This window comes from Lethenteron reissneri, chromosome 49 (genome assembly GCF_015708825.2).
Source record: "Lethenteron reissneri isolate LAM-NWPU_2019-01 chromosome 49, ASM1570882v1, whole genome shotgun sequence".
Lineage (NCBI taxonomy): Eukaryota > Metazoa > Chordata > Hyperoartia > Petromyzontiformes > Petromyzontidae > Lethenteron > Lethenteron reissneri.
In genome coordinates this window covers 2,557,884-2,583,483 of record NC_083827.1, presented here as the reverse complement: position 1 = coordinate 2,583,483, position 25,600 = coordinate 2,557,884, and the positions used below count along the sequence as shown (strand labels likewise).

The 25,600-nt window shown below is 48.1% G+C and overlaps 1 protein-coding gene across 1 annotated transcript in view; it reads left to right on the top strand.

The window, feature by feature from the left end:
- LOC133354887 (neuropilin and tolloid-like protein 2) overlaps positions 1–25,600 on the top strand; it is an 82,123-nt gene that overhangs the window by 16,463 nt on the left and 40,060 nt on the right. The window lies entirely within an intron of this gene.

Genomic DNA, 25,600 nt, shown 5'->3' with positions numbered 1-25,600 from the left:
ATGGCACTCTTCTCCAGGAACTGAACTGTGCATATCTATGGGACCTTTTTGTCAGAATCTAAATAATGAAAAAAATAACAACTAAGAAAAGGCTGTTATCCTTTCTGGCAATAAAACAGGAGGTGTTGAGATGTTCAAACACTAAATCGATACCTTTTTAAATGCATCGAGTCTGCATTAACCACACGTACTTGTGACAAAAAATGCAAAAAAACGTGCTCTGATAATGATATGCATTGTTTTTTTAAACCAATTTGCCTAAACCAGAGACAGCCTTCTTGATGGCTTTGTCTCACCAATGTTAGATCAGAGAACGCCAAAAGGTGAACAGTACAAAGGCAATGCAAGTGTAGTGAGTCCAACGTAATCGCAGACGTTGTTCCTTTTAGAGGCAACACATTTATTTGTAACATGTAACACAAAGGGGTAACTGCCCCTTCACCAGATACAACCTAGGGTGGTGACCACCCAGCTAACTACCCTATACAGAGGAGTTACTGCTATGAAGGGGCTGGCCCTCATTCCGGTCCACAACCACGTGGTTGCCTTGTAGGATGTAGAGCTTCCAGCTTGAGACGTAGAGCCTCCAGCTTGTAGAATGCAGCGACCTCGGTCCCTCTCAGGGACCCGCCTTATATCCCCCCAATGGGTCTGGGCCGCTCCACCCCTGGCCCCGCCCACCTTCTGGAGCCTTCTAGCTCCCCCTTGATCTCTCTCGAGAGCTCTCCACGGACACGTGATCACCCCCTAGTCCCCCCACCTGGGGCCCTCTCTGTGGACACTCTAGATCACGTGTCTGCAGGGTCAACCAGAGTGCCATGACGCAGGACAACCCTGCCCCTGGGCTGACACTCTCTCGCTCCCCCTCGTGGGAGACCGCACTGCACGCTCTGGGTCGTGCCTGTGCTATTGCAGCGCTCACCAAGCCCCGCTAGGGCTGGTACTACACCCACCACAGGGTGTATGCGATCACAGTGCATCGCACGCCACGGCCCTTCCGAGCCGTCACCATATGGTGACATCCCCGATGTCACTACACAAGTATCAGAGTATGAATAGCTCGGGTTGAGCAGTTATATCTATGGGTCCTTTTTGTCAGTATCAAAACGATAAAAAAATAAGTAGAGGCGTTACCCTTTCTCACAATAAAACATGTGTTAAGATGTTCAAACACCAAATTGATACATATTTCAAGGCATCAAGTCTGCATTATCCACATGTACTTTTGGCAAACATGCAAACAAACATGCTTTGGTAATATATGCATGGTCTTTGAAACAAATTGGCGTACACCAGAGACAGACTTCTTTATGATCTTGTCTCGCCAGTGTTAGACCAGAGAATGCCAAAAGGCGAACACTGTTCGTATGTGTGGTTAATGCAGAATTGATGCCTTGACACAAGAATCTATTTGGTGTTTGAACATCTTAACACATCCTGTTTTATTGCCAGATAGGGTATAGCCTATTATTCCCCCCCCCCCTCCCCCATCATACTGAACTGTGCAGCTCACGTTCTGCCCAGGTTTCATGGCGGTATATCATCGAATTTCATCTAGGGAGGAAGTGAAACGCAATCAATTCAGTTCTCGAAGAAGCTCCGGGCTCGTAGAGCGAAACGTCGGAGGCTTCGTGCCGAGGCGGCACTCCATGGGGGCCTCTGTTCGGTTCGTACAGACACAGACGTAGTCGCGGGGCGCCGTCTGGGTGCCCCGTTACCAAGCACTCTTTTGAGTTTCATTAGAACCTAAATATGTTTGATAGCGGCAAAACTAAATTTTCTGAAACTGGCTTGAGTAGAATTGAGTTTGAGCGGAGCTAATGCGAGAAACATGAGGCCAGATTAATCGCGCCACACGAGGCGGCGGCTAAATGAGCGAAATAAAGAAGAGGGCTTCTTGACGACGCAATTTGAGAGGGAGCGAGGGAGCGCCGCGATGAAAATGAACTTGGAAAACATCCAGCGAGCGACAAAGTTGGAAAAAAAAAGATCCACGCGAGGCGTCAGTAAAGGCAAAATCAATTATTCATGCCGACGTTCAGACCGGGACATCCATTTACACGGTGGTTATCGGTTATGCATGTAAATCAAGCCTCGCGCGTGGGTCTCAATAAATATCAACACGCAATGTAACGGGGGGGACATAATAAATGAATAACACGCCAGCTTATTAAGATCTCGATAAATTCCACTTTGCAATTAATTATGCATGGGCAGCGGGAACCAGAAGGGTACTTTTCTTCTGCACTTCAGTTGCCGACGCCGGTGCGGATATCTCTGCTCGCTCCCATGAACGACCAAGTTAATTTAAAAAAAGAAAAGAAAGAGAAAAAACATTAATTTATATTAATCTGCGTTGAGTCCTGGCAGCTGTCCATGATTAAAGAAGGTTCTCAAGCACCTTCGCTTTGATGGTCTCAGCCTGGTCACCAATTAATGCACGGGAAAAAAATAATCCGTCATGCAAATGTTATTCTTGTCTGAATTCAGCATAGCCCGGAGCCGAAGGATACAGCTTATCCAGAATGTGTATTGGATGATTGACATCCTGGTTAAACAAAATAAACTTTATCTTGACAATCAGTTAATAACGATAATAATTTCAGCAATTAAACTTGTAATGCACCGCAGGGTATTAACTAGCTCTCGAAGAGAGAGTGAAAAAGAAGAGGAGAGGGGAAGGGAGAGAGAGAAGAGAGTAGAGAGAAAAGACGACTCAGAGGAGAGAGGAGGAGGAACCACAGAAGAGCGGAAGGGCAGTAGCGGTGGCGAGACGTTAACTCCCTGCAGGAGGTCGTGGGTTCGCTCACGACACCTGTATATTTGGAGTTTGCATGTTTTCCCCGTGGTCCCGTGCATTTTTCTCCAGGTCCTGCGGGTTTTCCCTCTACATTTAGTAACACGCGTTTCGAGTATATGGTTTCTGTACATTACCATATGATAAGCCACTTTGTTAAGCTATCAATTGTGGCCAGGTCGCTTCTGACAAAATGCGCAACTTTAAATAAATATAGACAACACGTTTTACTTAATTAAATAGACGTTTAATAAGTGTGTTCTTCCACAACATCAGAGTGCAGCGCCACATTACATACGCACTACAATGACAATAGTTTAAAGCGATTTGAAGCATGTTTTATTTTCAAAATGGAAATATGGTTTTGGGGGGGGGGGGGGCAGAGCTTTGTGACGTCATATTTAAGGGGGGGTCTGACTTTTTGTGATTCTGTGTGACGAGCGGGGGGGGGGGGGGGGGTCAAAAATCGTCCAAAATCGCGTGACGTCATTTATGGACGGCACCAATGAGAAGTGAAACCGATGTTGCATTTCCCAGAGCTGGAATGATGTCAAATCAAGTGCAGAACCAAATTTAACTTGACATGGTCTGTTGTGTGTGTGCGTGTAATTGGTGGCGTCTGGACCGGTAGTGTAGCGGTTAGCGAGCTGCGCTACGAACTCGGCGCTCGGGTTCGATTCCCGCTCACGACCAACGGTCTGTTAAGGCTACACGGGGGAGCTTTGTTATTAGTGACAGGGCTGAGACTGTAAACTCGTTAAACTTGAGCACCCGTATGAAACTCCGACCAAAACTATCACATTACCATACATAGCAGGCGTGACCAAAAAGATCTCCAAAATTCTAAACAAACATAAGATCCAAGTCCGATTCAGTACAGTGCATAAAATCCGTGATCTGATTCCATCTGTGAAGGATGTCGTTCCTGACTTACAGTATCCTGGAGTCTACAAATTGAGTTGCATTTGTAGTGATTGCTACATTGGAGAAACGAAACGTCATGTTTCTGATCGTGTCCGCGAGCACAAGTCAGATCTGAAACACGGCGGAACTGATTCTTTGGCCGTTGCCGATCATTGCTACAACTCGGTGGGCTCTCATGAAATTGTCTTTTCCGAGACCAAGGTTCTCTGCAAACCACCTGGCTACCATCAAAGGTTTGTACACGAAGCCATCTATATATATAAAATCGTTCATGTCTGTCTGTCTGTGTGTGTGTGTGTGGACTTTGGCCCATACGCACTTTCATTGGACGGCGGTTGCCCCTGGCAACGGCTAGCCACGCCTTCGCCGCTTTCATTGGACCTGGCAACGGCTAGCCACGCCTTCGCCAAGGGCTGCAGTTTCATTGGACGGCGGTTGCCCCTGCCAACAGCTAGCCACGCCTTCGCCACTTACATAAGCTCCGTATTTAATTAAATAATAGCCATTACACAGTATTGTTGGAGCGCTAGGGGGGGGGGGAAGGAACGCCACCCGTACCCTGCCTCTTCCAAGCCGACAATTTTAGGCGAGGCCGCAGGCTTTGCACGCTACTAGGCCTCGACACCCACCACGCCACTCTGAGGTAAATTCATCAAAGTTTTTCCTACTCTTCACTACACCCCCACCACAATGTGTGCTATTAATATTACTTTTAAACCCAACGCGCCAACAATCGATTACTTTAATGTTCACTGTACAAATACTCATTAAGCTGGGTGAGCGTACTGCCAGTCTATCATGTACACTGTAGCCTGCTTATTAAGCTCGGTGAGCGTACTGCCACTCTATCATGTACACTCTAGCCTGCTTATGAAGCTGAGTGCGTGTACTGGCAGTCTATAATGTGGACTCTTGCCTGGTTATTATAATCGATTCTTTATATGTTCTTTGTACAAACAGTCATTAAGCTGCTTGAGCGACCCCAGTTCGATTCCAACTCACGCCCACCACCGCTGACGATTATTTGAAACGGACCTGGCCCTCCCCTAGGTCCACTCAGCCTCAAAAACGTAACTGCTGTCGTGTGTGAACATCGTCACTGGGGAGACAAAGGCGGCGGGGCATCGTGGATCCAAGTCCCGGGCGAAGCCGGGTCATGTGTATGTGTGCTTGTGTTTATGTGTATGTCTGTGTGTCTCTATGTATGTGTGTATGTATGTGTATGTATGTGTTTGTGTGTATGTGTGTGTGTATGTATGTGGGTTTTTTTTATGTCTTTATGTGTATGTCTGCGTGTCTCTATGTATGTGTGTATGTACGTGTGTGCATGTGTTTGTGTGTATGTATGTGTGTGTCTATGTATGTGTGTGTATGTGTTTCTGTGTATGTATGTGTGTGTATGTATGTGTGTTACGTGTCTGTCTGTGTGTCTGCATGTATGTGTGTGTGTATTGTGTATGTGTTTGTGTGCATGTATGTGTGTGTTTGTGTGTATGTGTATGTCTGTGTGTTTGTATGTGTGTGTATGTGTGTGTATGTGTTTGTGTGTATGTGTGTGTATGTGTTTGTATGTGTTTGTGTGTTTACGCGCGCATTACACAAATGTGTTGCTGGTCTAAGGCGTTCCTCGCACAGCATTGCCGCTTTATTATTTCAGTCGTTTACTGCCTTACGCACCCTGAAAGTCGTGTGTGTCTGCAGCAAGCGCGTGTATGTGTACCTATGGACGCGCGCGCGTGTGTTGTGTAGGGGGAACGGTAGTGTAGTGCTTAGCGTGCTGTCTGTGTCTGTGTGTGTGTCTGTGTGTGTGCGTGTGTGGTGTGTGGGGAGCGGTAGTGTAGTGCTTAGCGTGCTGTCTGTGTGTGTGTCTGTGTGTGTGTCTGTGTGTGTGCGTGTGTGGTGTGTGGGGAGCGGTAGTGTAGTGCTTAGCGTGCTGTCTGTGTGTCTGTGTGTGTGTGTGTCTGTCTGTGTCTGTCTGTGTGTGTCTGTGCGTGTGTGGTGTGTGAGGAGCGGTGGGTGTAGTGCTTAACGCTACGCTGCGCTACCAACCCGGCGAACCGAGTTCGATTCCCGCTCACGGCCACCACCGGTGACGATTATTTGAACCTCCCCTAGGTCGACTCAGCCTCAAACGAGTAACTGGTGTGGCGTATTAACATCGGCACTTGGGAGACAAAGGCGGCCGGGCGTGGTAGATCCAAGTCCCGGGCGAAGCCGGGTCATGTGTATGTGTTTATGTGTATGTCTGTGTGTCTGTATGCATGTGTGTATGTATGTGTGTGTATGTGTTTGTGTGTATGTCTGTGTGTGTATGTATGTGGGTTTTTTTGTATGTGTTTATGTCTATGTCTGTATGTACGTGTGTGTATGTGTTTGTGTGTGTATGTATGTGTGTATGTGTTTCTGTGTATGTATGTGTGGGGATAACCCTGCTGAGGCTGCGGTGCCTCAAATATTGGAAGAGGTCACCCCCTGTGAGTGGCTGGCTGAGGTTCCAGCTGTTGAGGAAGTACTGAGGGCGATCCGGAGTCTGAGACCAGGGAAGGCACCGGGCAGAGATGATCTCCCAAGCGAAATGCTGAGGGAGGGTGGCGTTTGTGCACAGACTGCCCTATATGACATCATAACAACAGTCTGGACCACTGGACGGGTTCCGCAGGACTGGAAGGATGCCCTGGTGGTCCCCCTCTTTAAGAAGGGGGACCGCACAGACTGTAACAACTACAGGGGCATCTCACTCCTCAGTGTGCCGGGTAAGGTCCTGGCAAGGATTATTCAACATCGCCTTGCTAGGCACGCTGAGGAGGGGCTTGCGGAGCCCCAATGCGGTTTCAGGAAAGGGCGGTCCTGCACAGATGCCATATTTTCTGTCCGTCTGCTACAGCAGAGGTGTAGGGAATTCCAAAAAGACCTACATCTCTGCTTTATTGACCTGGTCAAGGCCTATGATACCATCAGTAGGACTGGACTCTGGGTTGTTCTTCGTGCTTTCGGAGTCCCTGACCCTCTGCTCACGATCATTAAGGACCTTCATGATGGTGAGCGGGCCCGGGTAAAACTACGTGGCCGGGAGTCGGAGCCTTTCCCTGTACACCTTGGGGTGTGACAGGGATGTCCTCTGGCTCCCACATTATTTAACATCTATTTTGACCGCGTAGTTCGTGAAGCCTTCAATAGCTGTACCGGGGGAATTTCCGTTTGGTACAGATATAATGGGAGGCTGATCGACGCCCGGGTGCGATCAAGGGATGGCTCCCTATTGGTCAACCACGTTATGTATGCCGATGATTTGGTAATAGCTGCTCATTCAGAAGAGGAGTTGGAGGCGCTGCTGCTGAGACTGGAGCGTGCCACTAAGAGGTGGGGCCTTACCATCAGCCCCACCAAAACCAAGCACCTGCCTGGGTATTTTGTACCATCGGACACTCCACCCCCACAACTCCCAATTGGTGATGGGGCAGTTGTGGAGAGAGTGGAGAGTTTCCCATACCTGGGCAGTATGCTTATGACCGGCTCCAGTCTATCAGCAGAGGTCTCACTCCGAATCAGTCGAGCGGCAATATCTTTTCATCGGTTGCGTAACGCTGTGTGGAAGCTACCTGGTCTGTCGCTCCGCACGAAGCTTCAGGTCTTCTCGGCCACGGTCATTCCCTCCCTTCTCTACGCTTGCGAGACGTGGACCCCCCTGGTGGAGCATCTTCACCGGTTGGAAACATTTAGGCTGGCCTGCCTACGATCCATCCTGGGTTTAACCAGGCTGGATTGTGTGAGGAGCTCACAAATCCTTGAAAGATCTGGGCAAAGTCCCATCAGTGAGCTCCTCCGGCAGGCAAGGCTGCGTTGGCTGGGTCATGTAGCCCGCATGCCCAGCCACCGCATGCCTAAACAGCTTTTGTTCGGCCGGATCGAGGGGGCTAGACGGGCGCGGCACGGGCTGGAGAAGAGATGGAGTGATGTGGTACAGGAGGACGTGGAGCTGAGTGGACTTGCCGATGACTGGTACCAGCGGTGTCAAGATCGGCCTCAGTGGAGGAGGCTCGTGAAGGACGCTACTGGGCAGTTGGAGGCAGTCGCCCTCCAACAACAACGGAGGGCGGAGGAGCGACGCTCACAACAACGAGCGGAGCGCCGGGTGGCTAAAGCACAGCAAGTTGGCACAGTAGGGGGCACAGGTGGTGCATCAGCCAGTCATCTCGGTCATCTCGGTCAGTCGACCAGTGGCACCTGGGTCTGCCCCGTGACCTCCTGCCAGCGGGCTTTCGACACTTCACGTGGCCTCAAGGTGCACTTGGCCTGGCACAAGCATCGTGGTGACGTCACCGCCACTTAGTGGCGAATGGCGGTTGTTGTTGTATGTGTGTGTATGTATGTGTGTTATGTGTGTCTCTGTGTGTGCATGTATGTCTGTGTGTATTGTGTATGTGTTTGTGTGTATGTATGTGTGTGTTTGTGTGTATGTGTATGTCTGTGTGTATGTATGTGTGTGTATGTGCGGTAGTGTAGCGGTTAGCGCGCTGCGCTATGAACCTGGCGACCCGGGTTCGATTCCCGCTCACGGCTAACACCAGTGACGATTATCTGAACCGGTCCTGGGCCTCCCCTAGGTCGACTCAGCCTTAAATGAGTACCTGGTGCGGTGTGTAAACATCGCCACTGGGGAGACAAAGGCGGTCGGGCGTGGTGCTGGCCACCCACCCCCTCGTGTACCGTTCCGGCCTTCATAGGTGCTCGCTAACAGCACTTGCCCCTACAGTCTGTTAAGGCTATACGGGGGATCTTTGTCTTTGTATGTGTGTGTATGTATGTGTTTGTGTGTTTACGCTCGCATTACACAAATGTGTTGCAGGTCTAAGGCGTTCCTCGCGCAGCATTGCCGCTTTATTATTGCAGTCGTTTACTGCCGTGCGCACCCTGAAAGTCGTGTGTGTCTGCAGCAAGCGCGTGTATGTGTTCCTATGGACGCGCGCGCGTGTGTTGTGTAGGGGGAACGGTAGTGTAGTGCTTAGCGTGCTGTCTGTGTCTGTGTGTGTGTGTCTGTGTGTGTGTCTGTGTGTGTGCGTGTGTGGTGTGTGGGGAGCGATAGTGTAGTGCTTAGCGTGCTGTGTGTGTGTCTGTCTGTGTCTGTGTGTGTGTGTCTGTGTGTGTGTCTGTGCGTGTGTGGTGTGTGAGGAGCGGTGGGTGTAGTGCTTAACGCTACGCTGCGCTACCAACCCGGCGAACCGAGTTCGATTCCCGCTCACGGCCACCACCGGTGACGATTATTTGAACCTCCCCTAGGTCGACTCAGCCTCAAACGAGTAACTGGTGTTGCGTATTAACATCGGCACTGGGGAGACAAAGGCGGCCGGGCGTGGTGGATCCAAGTCCCGGGCGAAGCCGGGTCATGTGTATGTGTGTATGTGTTTATGTGTATGTCTGTGTGTCTGTATGCATGTGTGTATGTATGTGTGTGCATGTGTTTGTGTGTATGTATGTGTGTGTGTATGTATGTGGGTTTTTTTGTATGTGTTTATGTGTATGTCTGCGTGCCTGTATGTATGTGTGTATGTACATCTGTGGATGTGTTTGTGTGTATGTATGTGTGTGTCTATGTATGTGTGTGTATGTGTTTCTGTGTTTGTATGTGTGTGTATGTATGTGTGTTATGTGTCTGTCTGTGTGTCTGCATGTATGTGTGTGTGTATTGTGTATGTGTTTGTGTGTGTTTGTGTGTTTACGCTCGCATTACACAAATGTTTTGCAGGTCTAAGGCGTTCCTTGCGCAGCATTGCCGCTTTATTATTTCAGTCGTTTACTGCCGTACGCACCCTGAAAGTCGTGTGTGTCTGCAGCAAGCGCGTGTATGTGTACCTATGGACGCGCGCGCGTGTGTTGTGTAGGGGGAACGGTAGTGTAGTGCTTAGCGTGCTGCCTGTGTCTGTGTGTGTGTGTCTGTGTGTGTGTGTCTGTGTGTGTGTGTCTGTGTGTGTGTCTGTGTGTGTGCGTGTGTGGTGTGTGGGGAGCGGTAGTGTAGTGGTTAGCGTGCTGTCTGTGTGTGTGTGTGTCTCTGTCTGTGTGTGTCTGCGTGTGTCTGTGTGTGTCTGTGCGTGTGTGGTGTGTGAGGAGTGGTGGGTGTAGTGCTTAACGCTACGCTGCGCTACCAACCCGGCGAACCCAGTTCCATTCCCGCTCACGGCCACCACCCGTGACGATTATTTAAACCTCCCCTAGGTCGACTCTGCCTCAAACGAGTAACTGCTGTAGCGTATTAACATCGCCACTGGGGAGACAAAGGCGGCCGGCCGTGATGGATACATGTCCCGGGCGAAGCCGGGTAGTACAGCTAGTACACATATACAAACAGACATAATTTCAACCGTGATGATGGTTACAAACTGAGTAATCATTGGAAAGATGTGATTAACCATGCAAAAAAGATTTAACTACACTTATTTGGACCATCTTATTTGAAAGAAAACTATTAGACAGCCAGTTTTGTTTTACCATGTTTAGCTTTCTACCAGGTTAAGCTTTCTTTTTAAATCCTTTATTAAATCCTTTATATTAAGTTCGCGTGCTTGCTTGCTTAGGACCGTGCAAATCTTTCGGTCGTTTTTTAACCCACTTCCCGTGATCCAATCGAGCTGACATTTTCCACACAGACTCGTTGTGCCAGACAATTATTGTTCGTGAAAAAAAATTCCCAAAATTTTACACTTTTTAGGCAAAAAAAAAATATCTTACATATATTCAAAAGAACTCATTCTTGGCTTTGGCTGAACGTCAGAGTGTAAGAGCCCAGAGCGTAACCCCTCCACAGGCCGTGGCGGAGTAGCGCAGTTGGTAGCGCCCTCGCTTCCCATGCCAAAGGTCGCGGGATCGATCCCCGCGTCCTCCACAGGCGAATATATTTTTTAAATCCTTTATATTAAGTTCGCCGCCACGCATATAAAGGATTTATAGTGAAAAACTTTGTTTTTACGGGTTATACTTATTTCACACTTTTGTTATGCAGGCCAGGCGTAGTCACAAACCGAACATCTCCATAATAAAGGTTCAGTCTTTTATTTTGCAGTCTTTTCATAGTCTCAAGCCGCACCTTTAATCATTGGAAAGATGTGATTAACCATGCAAAAATGATTTAACTACACTTATTTGAACCATCTTATTTGACAGAAAACTATTGCAGGTTACTGATGGACAGCCAGTTGTTTCATCAGGTTTAGCTTTCTACCAGGTTTAGCTTTCTTCTTTTTTCACACTTTTATTATGTAGGCTAGGCGTAGTCACAAACCGAACCTCTCCATAATAAAGGCTCAGTCTTTTGTTATGCAGTCTATTCTTAGTCTCAAACCGCACCTTACCATAATAATAAAGAGTGGGCCATCCCTGCCCCTTCCCCCCCCCTCAACCATTATATATACGGAGTGGTATCTCCTGTAATCTCTCATTTACTTGATACAGCTGTCGGGCTGTGACGGTTCCACCTGAAGACGGAAGCTTGTGTTGCTTCCGAAACGTCGTGATTTTTATTTTATTTTACTTTTATTAATTTTAATGTTTTACCTACGTGACTTTACCGAAAAAAACCTAAGAATATAAACTTGAGCACCCGGTTTATTCACAGCGTTGTCGATGCACTATATAATCATATACATTACACGTATAAAGCGCCCTTTTACAGGGTACTCAAAGCACTATAGATTGCAAATATAAATAAATACATTTTGGCAAAATTCGGGAATGACCAAGTATGAGAGGCGATTTAGCAAACCGAGCGAGTCATATATATAAAGGTGTCAATGTGAGTTATCGATGAACAGGCTGAGACCAGAAGTGACCTCTGAGCCACCCTCGCAATACAATTCCCATCTTGCAAACAATGGCGTCGCGTTCCACCACCAGCCCCGTGGCTGGAGAGCGTCTCGTCCCCGAGTCCCTGTAAATCCACTGCTCGCTAATTTCAAGAGCGGCCGATTTACGCGAGTCCCCGTGCGGCAGCGCCGATTGGCAGCCAAAGCGCTCGCCCTCCCCAAATGCAATCAACAAAATAGCACGGGGAGGGGGTAGGGGTCTTTCGCTCCGCGCCCTCTAATCAATTTCCAGCTGTGCCAATCATTATCGTCAACCAATATCTATCCACTGCTTGATTAAAGCCCCCCCATGCTGTCACCATCAATCTCTGATGGTCTTGCAATACCACAATTAATCTCGCGCCCAAACACGAGTTTATGATTTCAAAGATCCATCTCGTTCTGCGACGGCCGTGCGATCGGGCGCGTTCCTTCACCGGTCTCGCCGTGTGGGCCATCATCCCTTCAAATCGTGCCGCTTGCTAATTTCGAGAGCGGCGCGGTTTAAACGAGTCCCGTGCGAGAGTGCTGATTGAAAATCCAAAACGCTCGCCCTCCCCCAAATGCAATTGGCAAAAGTGCACGGACGCTTTTGCTCCGCACCCTCCATTCAATTTTCCGCTGTGCCAATTGGAATGTGGCCAGTCCTGGGCAACAACGCTCAGAAGAGCAAAGGCTGTGTCTGTCTTCTCGCCCCTTGAAGTTTCCACCACCAACAACAACGAATACAAGAATGACCCGCGGTCGCGGTGTTGATTCAGGTTTTTAATTGCTTTTCTTAGATTAGATTTGTTTTTTACATTTTCAAATACATTTCATATTGCGTTTTGAAAAAAACATCGCTTTCTGATTTTTTTTACAATTACGTTACGAAGGCGCAATTTGCGTCACCATGCAAAAAATCACTCCCCACATGAATCATTAACACTCCCTTCACCACCATCATCATCGGTCAGCCGTGATCTATCCACTGCTGGTTAAGAGTCTTCGGCAAGCTGTTGGCATCGCTTGTGGCCTTGAAAATGTCACAATCAATCTCACTGTAACTGCTCCATCTCCGCCGTGGATGTCCTCTTTGGCGCAATCTCTCCTTTGGCTGCCACTCAGCCGTGAGTCTCAACCGTAGGCCATCATCTCTCCTAGCGACCTGCCCTGTCCAAGCCCACCTACTCTTCTTAACAGCCAACTTGATGTCTACAACTTGTGCCTCTGTCCTCTAATCCGCGTGTTCCTCTGCTTGTCTCTCGGTCAATTTCCAAGCATGCAATTCTTCTTTTCTCACTTTTCAACTTTGGTTCCATTACCTTTCCCATGTCCATATCTCACACCCACGTCTCACACAGAGATTATAACACTGCCTTGTAAAGTAAAACTATAACATGGGTTGACGTTTTAGGTAATGGTCCTTTTCCAGAGCATGTTTGTTACAGTGAGGGAAAAAAGTATTTGATCCCCTGCTGATTTTGAACGTTTGCCCACTGACAAATAAATGATCAGTCTATAATTTTAATGGTAGGTTTATTTGAACAGTGAGAGACAGAATAACAAAAAAAAATCCAGAAAAACGCATGTCAAAAATTTTATAAATTGATTTGCATTTTAATGAGGGAAATAAGTATTTGACCCCCTCTCAATCAGAAAGATTTCTGGCTCCCAGGTGTCTTTAATACAGGTAACGAGCTGAGATTAGGAGCACACTTTTAAAGGGAGTGCTCCTAATCTCAGCTTGTTACCTGTATAAAAGACACCTGTTCACAGAAGCAATCAATCAATCAATCAGATTCCAAACTCTCCACCATGGCCAAGACCAAAGAGCTTTCCAAGGATGTCAGGGACAAGATTTTAGATCTACACAAGGCTGTAATGGGCTACAAGACCATCGCCAAGCAGCTTGGTAAGAAGGTGACAACAGTTGGTGCGATTATTCGCAAATGGAAGAAACACAAAAGAACTGTCAATCTCCCTCGGCCTGGGGCTCCATGCAAGATCTCACCTCGTGGAGTTGCAATGATCATTAGAACGGTGAGGAATCAGCCCGGAACTACACGGGAGGATCTTGTCAATGATCTCAAGGCAGCTGGGACCATAGTCACCAAGAAAACAGTTGGCAACACACTACGCCGTGAAGGACTGAAATCCTACAGCGCCCGCAAGGTCCCCCTGCTCAAGAAAGCACATATACATGCCCGTCTGAAGTTTGCCAAAGAACATCTGAATGATTCAGAGGACAACTAAGTGAAAGTGTTGTGGTCAGATGAGACCAAAATGGAGCTCTTTGGCATCAGCTCAACTCGCCGTGTTGGAGGAGGAGGAATGCTGCCTATGACCCCAAGAACACCATCCCCACCGTCAAACATGGAGGTGGAAACATTATGCTTTGGGGATGTTTTTCTGCTAAGGGGACAGGACAACTTCACCGCATTAAAGGGACGATGGACGGGGCCAAATCTTTGGTGAGAACCTCCTTCCCTCAGCCAGGGCATTGAAAATGGGTCGTGGATGGGTATTCCAGCATGACAATGCCCCAAAACACACGGACAAGGCAACAATGGAGTGGCTCAAGAAGAAGCACATTAAGATTAAGGTCCTGGAGTGGCCTAGCCAGTATCCAGACCTTAATCCCATAGAAAATCTGTGGAGGGAGCTGAAGGTTCGAGTTGCCAAACGTCAGCCTCGAAACCTTAATGACTTGGAGAAGATCTGCAAAGAGGAGTGAGACAAAATCCCTCCTGAGATGTGTGCAAACCTGGTGGCCAACGACAAGAAACGTCTGACCTCGGTGATTGCCAACAAGGGTTTTGCCATCAAGTACTAAGTCATGTTTTGCAGAGGGGTCAAATACTTATTTCCCTCATAAAAATGCAAATCAATTTATAACATTTTTGACATGCGTTTTTCTGGATTTTGTTGTTGTTATTCTGTCTCTCACTGTTAAAAAAAACCTACCATTAAAATTATAGATTGATAATTTTTTTGTCAGTGGGCAAACGTACAAAATCAGCAGGGGATCAAATACTTTTTTTCCTCACTGTATATGGCGTTCTTAATGACACATTTGGCGAGGGCATTTTAGCTGCACAGTATCTGCACACTAATGCCAACGAGCCCCTCAATGTTTTTGTCTCATGCGATGAAGAAATTTCCATTCGTAACTTGAGCAGTGAACAATGTACCACCCGGTGTGCAAGAATCATCCAAACCCTTGTTCACATTAGAAGCACACATTGCATATATATACCCTGCTGATTTGTCTCGTCGCATGGCAAGCAATATGAAATGTCATCATTTTAGTCCAAAAATATTTGAGTGACAAACAGAAATCGAATTATTGAATGACCTTGTTCAAAGTCATTGGTGACCCGGCTGCGACCATCAGCTCGCTGCGCTTGAGAAACCGGTTTCATCACAGGTGAATAAAAACTGGATTCGAACCTAGGTTCTCAGTGTTGCTGGTATAAACACACGCAGGTTCCTCAATATTTGTTCCTCGAGAAAACAAAATATATTTGCGAATGTTTGTACCCTCGAGGAAATCAATATTTGGCTGCACCAGTGAAAATATGTTCCCTCTATGAATGTATAGCCTCAGAGGAGTGAACATTTGTTAGACCTAGGGTTATCGGAGGCTGCATTGGTTGTGTGTTATACAGTTTTCCGTTCAACTAGAACACACATTTAACAACGAGGGTCCTTGACTATGAACATCTGGGAGTTCACCAGCATTAGCCTTGGTTCTGGCACCAAACCCGCGTGGCCACGTTCACAGCCCAACGCACCAACCACGGCATCACCGCTCCTACAAAGAGCGACCCAAATATTTCGCACATCTTCGGAAGAACAATACGTGAGTGGGGTTAACAGTGATATTGCCTCAGTTGATTTAACCTGGACTCGCGTTTCAATCGTATTGCATTCTCATTCGCTAACAGCTCATGTGACATGCTACGCGCTGTGATCAAATCACCTGGTATGTGCCCGATCGCACGAGCTAAGCAGGGCTTTGAGCCTGGCCAGTGCCGGGATGAGTGTCACAATGCACAAGCAGGTTGTTCTACATCAGGGGTTGGCAACATGCGGCTTCAGAGCCTCATGCGGCTCTTAAAGGACTGCTTAGTAGCGTTATTTAATAAGTACCGTCTCGTATTCACATGCATTATGGCTCTTGAAATATATTACCAAATTTGAAAAAATAAAATGCTGTCCTTGTCTTTTCTGGTTGCCGACCCCTGTTTCGAGGCTTTGTGATTACACAGTGGCCAGAAAAGTGCAGCACAGCAAAATCCAGTGTTGTACTGTACTGCTCGCGTGTCTTTGCCCCCCCCGCCCGCAAGGCAAAGAGTGAGTAAGCCCAGGCACAGTTCAGATATCACTCGGCACTGACTTTAACCGTGGCATCAAACCAGCGCTGCCCGCTTGCTGGTATAAACGTGCCTCTCGGCGGGCGGCCTCGTGTGAGGGAGCCGACTACCAGGCCGGGGAGCCCACGCCGAGACGAAGAGGAGGAAACGGGGAGCGTGGGATGTATTTTTAGCGGAATAATGCGATGTTTCCCCAGGGGGCGAGATAAGGCGAGAGAGAGAAGCTGTTTGGCAAGAACGCGCGACCCCAGCTGATAGGTGACCCGCCGTTCGGCTGCAGAACGAGAGTTTAGCGCTTTAACCCTTCTGTGGCATCGCCCTGGTGGCCGACTCGGATTTCTTTGGTGTTTGTGGAGCACGAACAAAACGGCTTGAGGGGGACCCGTGCCGCGTTGGTGCCGTTGAACCAACCCCCCGAGCGTCTGGATATAAACCAGAGATTAAATCCGAGTAGCATGAAGAGCTCATCATGGCCGAGTCCGCGACACCGAGCCACCGCTGAGATCCTGAACAGAATGAAGGTTTCAGCTACCCGTGGTTACATCAGAGGGGCGTATGATTGGAGGTTCATAATGGCCATGTCAGAGACGCGGAGACAGCACCACTGGGTTAGTAGGTTTGAGTTGCACTGTCAGCCACTTGAGATGAAAGCCCCGTTCCCAAGTGCAGCGAGGTGATGGTCTCGGCCCAGGCACCGATGACCACACATAACATCGGCTCACACTCAATCTGGGTTTTCATGTCATGCGATTAAATCCGAGCTCTGAGGACTAAAGATCACTACCATGACAGGGCATGTAATACAGTGAGCCACCAGTGACATCCTTCCTGGGTTTGAGTCGCACTGTCAGCCGCTCGTGATTAAACCACAGTTCCCAAGAGTAGCAAGGTAATGGTCTCAGCCCGGTCACCACTGACTGTTCGAACCACGTCATTCAATGTTGATTTAACTCCTTTCGGGCTATTCCCAATTTGATGAATTAACTGTATTAATTAATTTGCGTCATTATTAACACGTGGCTAAGGAGCGCATTCTATTGTCTAAGCCTCAAAAGCATGTCAGAGAGCCCGCGACACATAGCCCAGGTGTGTTTCTATTGAGGTCTGTTTGTGTTTTTTGTGTTGAGTCTTCCGTTAAGGTTTGCGAAACGCTCATTCAGCATTCGCGAGGAACGCAAAGGTCTGCTCTGCCAGCGATCTGATTAATGAATTGTTGGGATTGGAGGTATTCATACGATTCAAGAATCCATTCTAGTTTCGTACTAACCATCCAATTTGTATCACTAATGTGTTGTTTTGTTATCTGTAATTCTGATGGGTTTTTTTCCACCCCATTAGCCTAAACGTAATAGGAGACATAGCATTTGCTTACAGCGAGAGTACTAAATATCACACACTATTTGATGTGTTTTTTGCGAGCTAGCAATGAATTTTAATCATACCATCCGCTCATTGACCTATCCGGCCACGTATCCGCGTACCTACTCACACGCCACACAACTCCAGTCACTCGCTCACTGCCACCAAGACCTAGGGTAATGTTTCCATGAACTCGCTCCACCAGACTCTGACTTGATTCATTCTCATGCACACAGCGTATCATCCACCACACTGCGGGTCACAACAAGACACTCACCCACTCACCCACCCACTCACCACACTACTGGTCACAACAAGACATCCACCCATTCACCCACCCACTCACTACACTGCAGGTCATAAGACACTCACACACCCACTCACCACACTGATGGTCACAACAAGACACCCACCCATTCACCCACCCACTCAACACACTGCAGGTCACAACAAGACACTCACCCACCCACTCACCACACTGCTGGTCACAACAAGACACCCACCCACTCACCACACTGCTGGTCACAACAAGACACCCACCCACTAACCACACTGCTGGTCACAACAAGACACCCACCCACTCACCACACTGCTGGTCACAACAAGACACCCACCCACTCACCAACCCACTCAACACACTGCTGGTCACAACAAGACACTCACCCACCCACTCACCACACTGCTGGTCACAACAAGACACCCACCCACTCACCACACTGCTGTTCAAAACAAGACACCCACCCATTCACCCACCCACTCACCACACTGCTGGTCACAACAAGACACCCACCCACTAACCACACTGCTGGTCACAACAAGACACCCACCCACTCACCACACTGCTGTTCAAAACAAGACACCCACCCACTCACCAACCCACTCACCACACTGCTGGTCACAACAAGACACCCACCCACTAACCACACTGCTGGTCACAACAAGACACCCACCCACTAACCAACCCACTCACCACACTGCTGGTCACAACAAGACACCCACCCACTAACCACACTGCTGGTCACAACAAGACACCCACCCACTAACCACACTGCTGTTCAAAACAAGACACCCACCCACTAACCACACTGCTGGTCACAACAAGACACCCACCCACTAACCAACCCACTCACCACACTGCTGGTCACAACAAGACACCCACCCACTAACCACACTGCTGGTCACAACAAGACACCCACCCACTAACCACACTGCTGGTCACAACAAGACACCCACCCACTAACCACACTGCTGGTCACAACAAGACACCCACCCACTCACCACACTGCTGTTCAAAACAAGACACCCACCCACTCACCACACTGCTGGTCACAACAAGACACCCACCCACTCACCACACTGCTGGTCACAACAAGACACCCACCCACTCACCACACTGCTGGTCACAACAAGACACCCACCCACTAACCACACTGCTGGTCACAACAAGACACCCACCCACTCACCAACCCACTCAACACACTGCTGGTCACAACAAGACACCCACCCACTAACCACACTGCTGGTCACAACAAGACACCCACCCACTAACCACACTGCTGGTCACAACAAGACACCCACCCACTCACCAACCCATTCAACACACTGCTGGTCACAACAAGACACCCACCCACTCACCAACCCACTCACCACACTGCTGGTCACAACAAGACACCCACCCACTAACCACACTGCTGGTCACAACAAGACACCCACCCACTAACCACACTGCTGGTCACAACAAGACACCCACCCACTCACCCACCCACTCAACACACTGCTGGTCACAACAAGACACCCACCCACTCACCAACCCACTCAACACACTGCTGGTCACAACAAGACACCCACCCACTCACCACACTGCTGGTCACAACAAGACACCCACCCACTCACCAACCCACTCAACACACTGCTGGTCACAACAAGACACCCACCCATTCACCAACCCACTAACCACACTGCTGGTCACAACAAGACACCCACCCACTCACCAACCCACTCAACACACTGCTGGTCACAACAAGACACCCACCCACTCACCAACCCACTCAACACACTGCTGGTCACAACAAGACACCCACCCACTCACCACACTGCTGGTCACAACAAGACACCCACCCACTCACCAACCCACTCAACACACTGCTGGTCACAACAAGACACCCACCCACTCACCAACCCACTAACCACACTGCTGGTCACAACAAGACACCCACCCACTCACCACACTGCTGGTCACAACAAGACACCCACCCACTCACCACACTGCTGGTCACAACAAGACACCCACCCACTCAACACACTGCAGGTCACAACAAGACACCCACCCACTCACCACACTGCTGGTCACAACAAGACACCCACCCACTCACCACACTGCTGTTCAAAACAAGACACCCACCCACTCACCAACCCACTCACCACACTGCTGGTCACAACAAGACACCCACTCACCACACTGCGGGTTACAACACACTCACTCACCCACCCACTAACCACACTGTGGATCCCAACACACCCGCCGACCCACTCACGACACTGCGGGTCACAACACACCCACTCACCCACCCACTCATCACACTGCGGGTCACAACACACCCACTCACTCACCAAACTGGAGGTCACCTCACTTCTCTTTCTGCTTCTTCCTTCGCACTGCTCCATTTTCCCAAGTTCTTACATCCGTGCGTAATTCAAGAAACACATTAACTCACCACGTCGATATTGCGGTCTGTTGCTGGCTGTTCGGCATTTGTGTTGCGAGCCATCAATAAACATGAGCTTTATGCTATGCACCTTTAAGCAGGAAGACTCCCTGACTTTGACTGTAATTCGTGATTCGGTGATATATATATACTGTATCGAGAAATTAGCTTCTGCGTAAAGATAGCGGTGAAACTCCTCAAAATATGTTATTGAAACTTCTCGTTAGCCAGAGAGCCACCCCGGCATGGCTCAGGAGGCAGCAAATAGTTTTTTCCACTGTAGAACCTGAGCTGTGTTGCTGACGTTACCTTCGATTAGCACGGTTGGCTAGGTACGGTGCGAAAAAAGTTCAACATACATATTTCACGCACAACGAACTAGTAAAGATGCATGTAGATGATGCAGTGTCCTCACAGTGTACTGACTGACATCACACTCAGTGAACGCATCATTAGCCTCGCCCATGGCCCTACTTGGCACCCAGTGCGATTCAGTCGTGTGAGGTGAGCACATCACGGTTTAGTTCTGGCTCAGTATGGCAAACCGCCAGTGGAAAAGTACCCGTTTCCTGAGGGTCCCATGCTGGCCCCCCTCATGTTCTGGTGGAAAAAGGGGGTATTGATATCTAAAGTCGTGAGTTTTTCTGACTTTGTGACAGATCCTTCCTCAGTGTTTTTTTTTCTCCTATCGGCACGGACTGCTGCAGGCCACAGCATCTGCCTGGCAAACACCCATCGCTCATGGGCAGCAGCCAATCCAGTACACCGCCAGCCACGCGCGTACTGACGGTATCGGTAATAAACGCCACGTCTATCTGTCGAGTTTTGGAAAGGAAATTTTAAGACGGGCGTTCGCAGCTGCCTGTGATGCATAGAGCATGGGTAATGGCAGGGAGCTGCCAAGAAAAAGGAGACGTTTTGTATGTATCTATGCATGTTTAACTTATTTCGCACCGTACCTAGCCAACCGTGCTAATCAGAGGTGCGAGGGAAGGACAACAAGGTAAACACAAAAGCAGTTCTAAAGAAGAGAGTTTTAAATATAGATTCAAAAGTGCATAGCTCCAGTGGCTTCTTAATATCGGAAGGAAGAGTGTTACATACGGCCGCAGAAGCGCATCTGAAAGCGCGCGATGTAGTACCGTCTTTGCTCGATGGCCAGCCAAAAGCCGCTGCGAGGATGACTGGAGTTTGCGTGATGATTTTTGCTCCTTGACGAGATCAGCGAGGTATTGTGGTTCACTTGTGGTAAGCACTTTGTGTGTAAAGAACGCGAGCTTAGATCGTTTTATTCGCAACCGCGGTGCCATGCAGATGGCGAAAGAGCTGTGGTGTGTCTGGTTCTTTTTGGGCAGTGCAGGCTTGTGCGGGAAACATCTCGGAGAAGGGTTAACGGCCACAGAGGAGAGAATAGAGTCGGAGCAATAAAATAAGCTCACGCGTGGAAGTCAGATGGTGGTGGTTTTGCAGGACTGCGCGGGAGGGCGACAGCGTTGAGAGCCCTTCATCCAACGGTGGATAGACCATGGCCAACGATGATCATTTTAAATAACTTTAAAAACATATACACAGCTTTGATTTTAATTGGAAAAACAACGAACACACATAGGTTTTTAAGATCCGTATAACTAGTCTCGAGAGCTTTATGGGACGACGATGTGCTGTTTAAATTTCGATTTAAAGCTTTCGTGACTGCAGGGATCCATATTCTTGGTTCTTTTGGTAAAGTCACGTAGAAGGGAAATAATAAAATAATAAGAAACGTCGTGAGAATTAATTTTTTCCTTCTACGTGACTTTACCGAAAGAACCAAGAAGATGTGCTGTTTTTATTTCTCTACATCACTGGAGGCCAAAAAAGCAGAACCGAGCAGCGTTCAAAGAGCATGCGCTCTCTGCTCATCCAAGACTCGGGGAGAAATTACTTCCCCGCTGGCTCTTGGCCGCCCACGTCATCGCAATCATCAATAATATAATCCAATGCTCGAGCGCGTGTTTATTTTGGACGACTGGCAAGAAAGTGTGGCGTTAACGGGGCGGCTCATGCAGCCCGCCTCGAAACGTTTATCGCGCGTTGCTTGTAACTCTCTGCAAGGTTCATGCCTCGGTTTGAGCTGTGCAGAGTGTGCACACTAAAGCTTAGGAATCTCTAAAATATGCCTTCGTGTTTTTTTCTCGACAAGTCTGAGTGCTCAAGGATATTTCTATAATTACAACATGCGAGCCCAGCATACCATATTGAAAAGTTCCAAGAACACGGTACAGAACAAAAGCGTAGACATTTTATTTCGGCACGACGGACAAAGGGGGATATGAAGATATACAGTGAGGGAAAAAAGTATTTATCCCCTGCTGATTTTGTACGCTTGCCCACTGACAAAGAAATGATCAGTCTATAATTATAATGGTAGGTTTATTTGAACAGTGAGAGACAGAATAACAACAACAAAATCCAGAAAAACGGATGTCAAAAATGTTATAAATTGATTTGCATTTTAATGAGGGAAATAAGTATTTGCCCCCTCTGCAAAACATGACTTAGTACTTGGTGGCAACACCCTTGTTGTCACAGAGGTCAGACGTTTCTTGTAGTTGGCCACCAGGTTTGCACACATCTCAGTAGGGATTTTGTCCCACTCCTCTTTGCAGATCTTCTCCAAGTCATGGAGGTTTCGAGGCTAACGTTTGGCAACTCGAACCTTCAGCTCCCTCCATAGATTTTCTATGGGATTAAGGTCTGGAGACTGGCTAGGCCACTCCAGGACCTTAATGTGCTTCTTCTTGAGCCACTCATTACCCATCCACGAACCATTTTCAATGCCCTGGCTGAGGGAAGGAGGTTCTCACCCAAGATTTGACGGTACATGGCCCCGTCCATCGTCCCTTTGATGCGGTGAAGTTGTCCTGTCCCCTTAGCAGAAAAACACCCCCAAAGCATAATGTGGGCAAACGTACAAATTAGCAGGGGATCAAATACTTTTTTTCCCTCACTGTATATGGGGAGGGGAGACAGGGAGGGGCACGAGAAGAATAAACCAGCACGCTAAGGACAAGTCTGAGAGATAGGGGGAGAGAGGGGAATGGCAGGGGATGAGGGCTCAAGGATATTACACGTCTCCGATGTTGTTTCTGATGGCTTATGGATGAATTACAGCTCCTAAATATACCAGTGGTGAAGGTATATATACATATATTTTTTAGAATTTTGTAATATTTCCAACTAAGGTTGAAAGCAATTTTTGCATTATCTCTGACTGTCGGTTCGTCTATAATTGGTGTGTGGAGGCAGGGAGGGAAAGAGTATTGTAATCATCGTGAAGATGATCAAGTAACAGAAAACCTTAGCATACAATTTTGTTACTGTTTATATATTTTATGAAAGTGGGTTCCGCGAAAATTAGCATTTGGAAATAGTACTGTACTGTATAAATGTCCATTATTATTATTTTCATGATCACCAGCAGCCATGATCTATCCACTGCTGGGTGAAACCTCCCCAAGCAGTCGCCATCTCTCACGGTTTTGCGATGCAAGAATGCATGCAGCTCCTGCACACAATCTAATTTCATTGGGCCATCTTTACAAAGTACTTCCCCTCTCAGGCATGCTCCCGCTTTGTGCTGCCAGTCCATCATTAATCTCGACCACTGGCCCATCATTCTTCCCTTCTAGTGACGCTGCGTCCTGCCCAAGCCCACTGAACTTTTCTCAAAAGACAACGTAAATTTTATGTGAAACTGGAGGAATGGGAATTCGTGGAAACAGGACGCAAGGTAGGGATCTAGGAGTGAGTTGACTCAGCATTTTCGTCGACCAGACAAAACCAGAGACGCAATAAAGAAATGCAGTAAATTACTTGGGGTACGGAGGGAAAAGTGCCCAATGTAAATCCAGGGATGTAACGCTGAGGCTGCGCAATGCGCTCTTACGACTTCACACAGAGCTTTTCATTCAGTTGCGGGCACCGCGGTACAACACAGACATTGCTGCTTGCCTGGAGGCAGTTCCAACAAGGAGCAACTTGAGCGATTTAAGAACTCAAAAGACAGAGTCGCTGATTGGTTCAAGATTCTGTATCTCTTTAGCCTTAAACTGAGAAAAAAAATCCATGGGGATTTAATACAGGTGTATGGAAGCCTCGTGTGGGATAAGTTCACGACTGAGGCCGGGAGGAGGCAGTAATTATGTTTAATGCGCAGGGGGCGGTGGTGCGAGTGTGGTAGTGGCTGCCACACGTACGTATGTTAAACTTCTTTAGCACCATACGTAGCCAACCGTGCTAATCGGAAGTGCGAACTCGGTGAGCTCCAATACTCGGTCAGCGACATGCAGCCGAGTGAGTTGGATGGACCCAATGGGCCTCCTTTCGTTTCTGAGCCCTTCTTTTGTTGTTTTCATGTCTCAAACCTGGCATGTAATTCCACATTCCCATGGCACGGGCCAGTTTACCCACAGTAACAACCACTAGTAACTTCTCACAAAGCAGAAACTTATTGTATTGACCCCGGATAGATGATGATGGACTGATTGGCCGGCAAGTCGACCCCACAACCGGGATTTGACCTGGGCACCAGGTGGCTAGATGTTAACTACCTCGCCAAGTGTACAGGAGGTCGTGGTTATGATCCCGACCATGACGTCTGCTGTATATTTGGAGTTTGCATGTTCTCTCTCTCTCCTCATGGTCGCGTGGATTTTTTTTCCGGATCCTCCAGTTTTCCCCTCCGCATTCAGAATCAACATACATTTAATTGTGTATGTTGAGTATATGGCTGCTCTAAATTTCCACGTGAGAAGCGACTTCATTGAGCGATCATTTGTGGCTATACTGCTTCTGAAAAAGAGCTATACAGCTCAGTGAGCCTAACCTGGATAAATAAAAGATTTTAGTATTTTTCTTTGACTCCGGCAACCACTCAGCCAGGCGTGGTGAAGCTGATGCCGTGCATGCAAATAGGATCTCTGGCACTCGCGCGGACTTCTCCGTGGAGTGGGGGGAGAAAACTTCACGTAAAAGTGAGCCAATCATCGATCGGTGAGCCGAAGGGCCAGGGAAACGAGAGACGGAAAACGCCCAAGGCTGTTAAATTATGCACGGTCACGGCGTGGGGAGCTGTCACGCCGGCCCGATCCCGAGGTGCTCCTCGCTGACGTGTTGATTTGAAATGAAAAATGTCCTCACTTTTAAACTTTAATTAAAATGTTTTATATGTGCGATGGACGTATATTTATAAATTTATATTGGAGAAACGGTTGAAGAGTAAGTGCCCTGACGGAAGGCGTGGCGATGCTCTCACAGGGGTCTGATGTGATAAGTGTGGCTTTGCATGCACGATAAATAGGCAATTCCCACAGCCGCCCTCGTTCATAACGCGCATACAAGTCTACTCCAACTGGCATTATCCTTACGTAATACTTGGGTTTTTTTTTTATCTAAAAGCCTCGCTGCATTCCAAATAGAGCTGGCTGAATAATCTCAACACGTCCGCCAATACGTAACCTTATGTGTTGCCTTAAAAAGACAAAGTATATAATAGGTAACGTTTCATGCAATGGTTTTTATTCACATCACATAGGTCAGAGAGGTGGAGTCCAGGCTCTCTATGTGCTGTGAAAAAGGGCCATT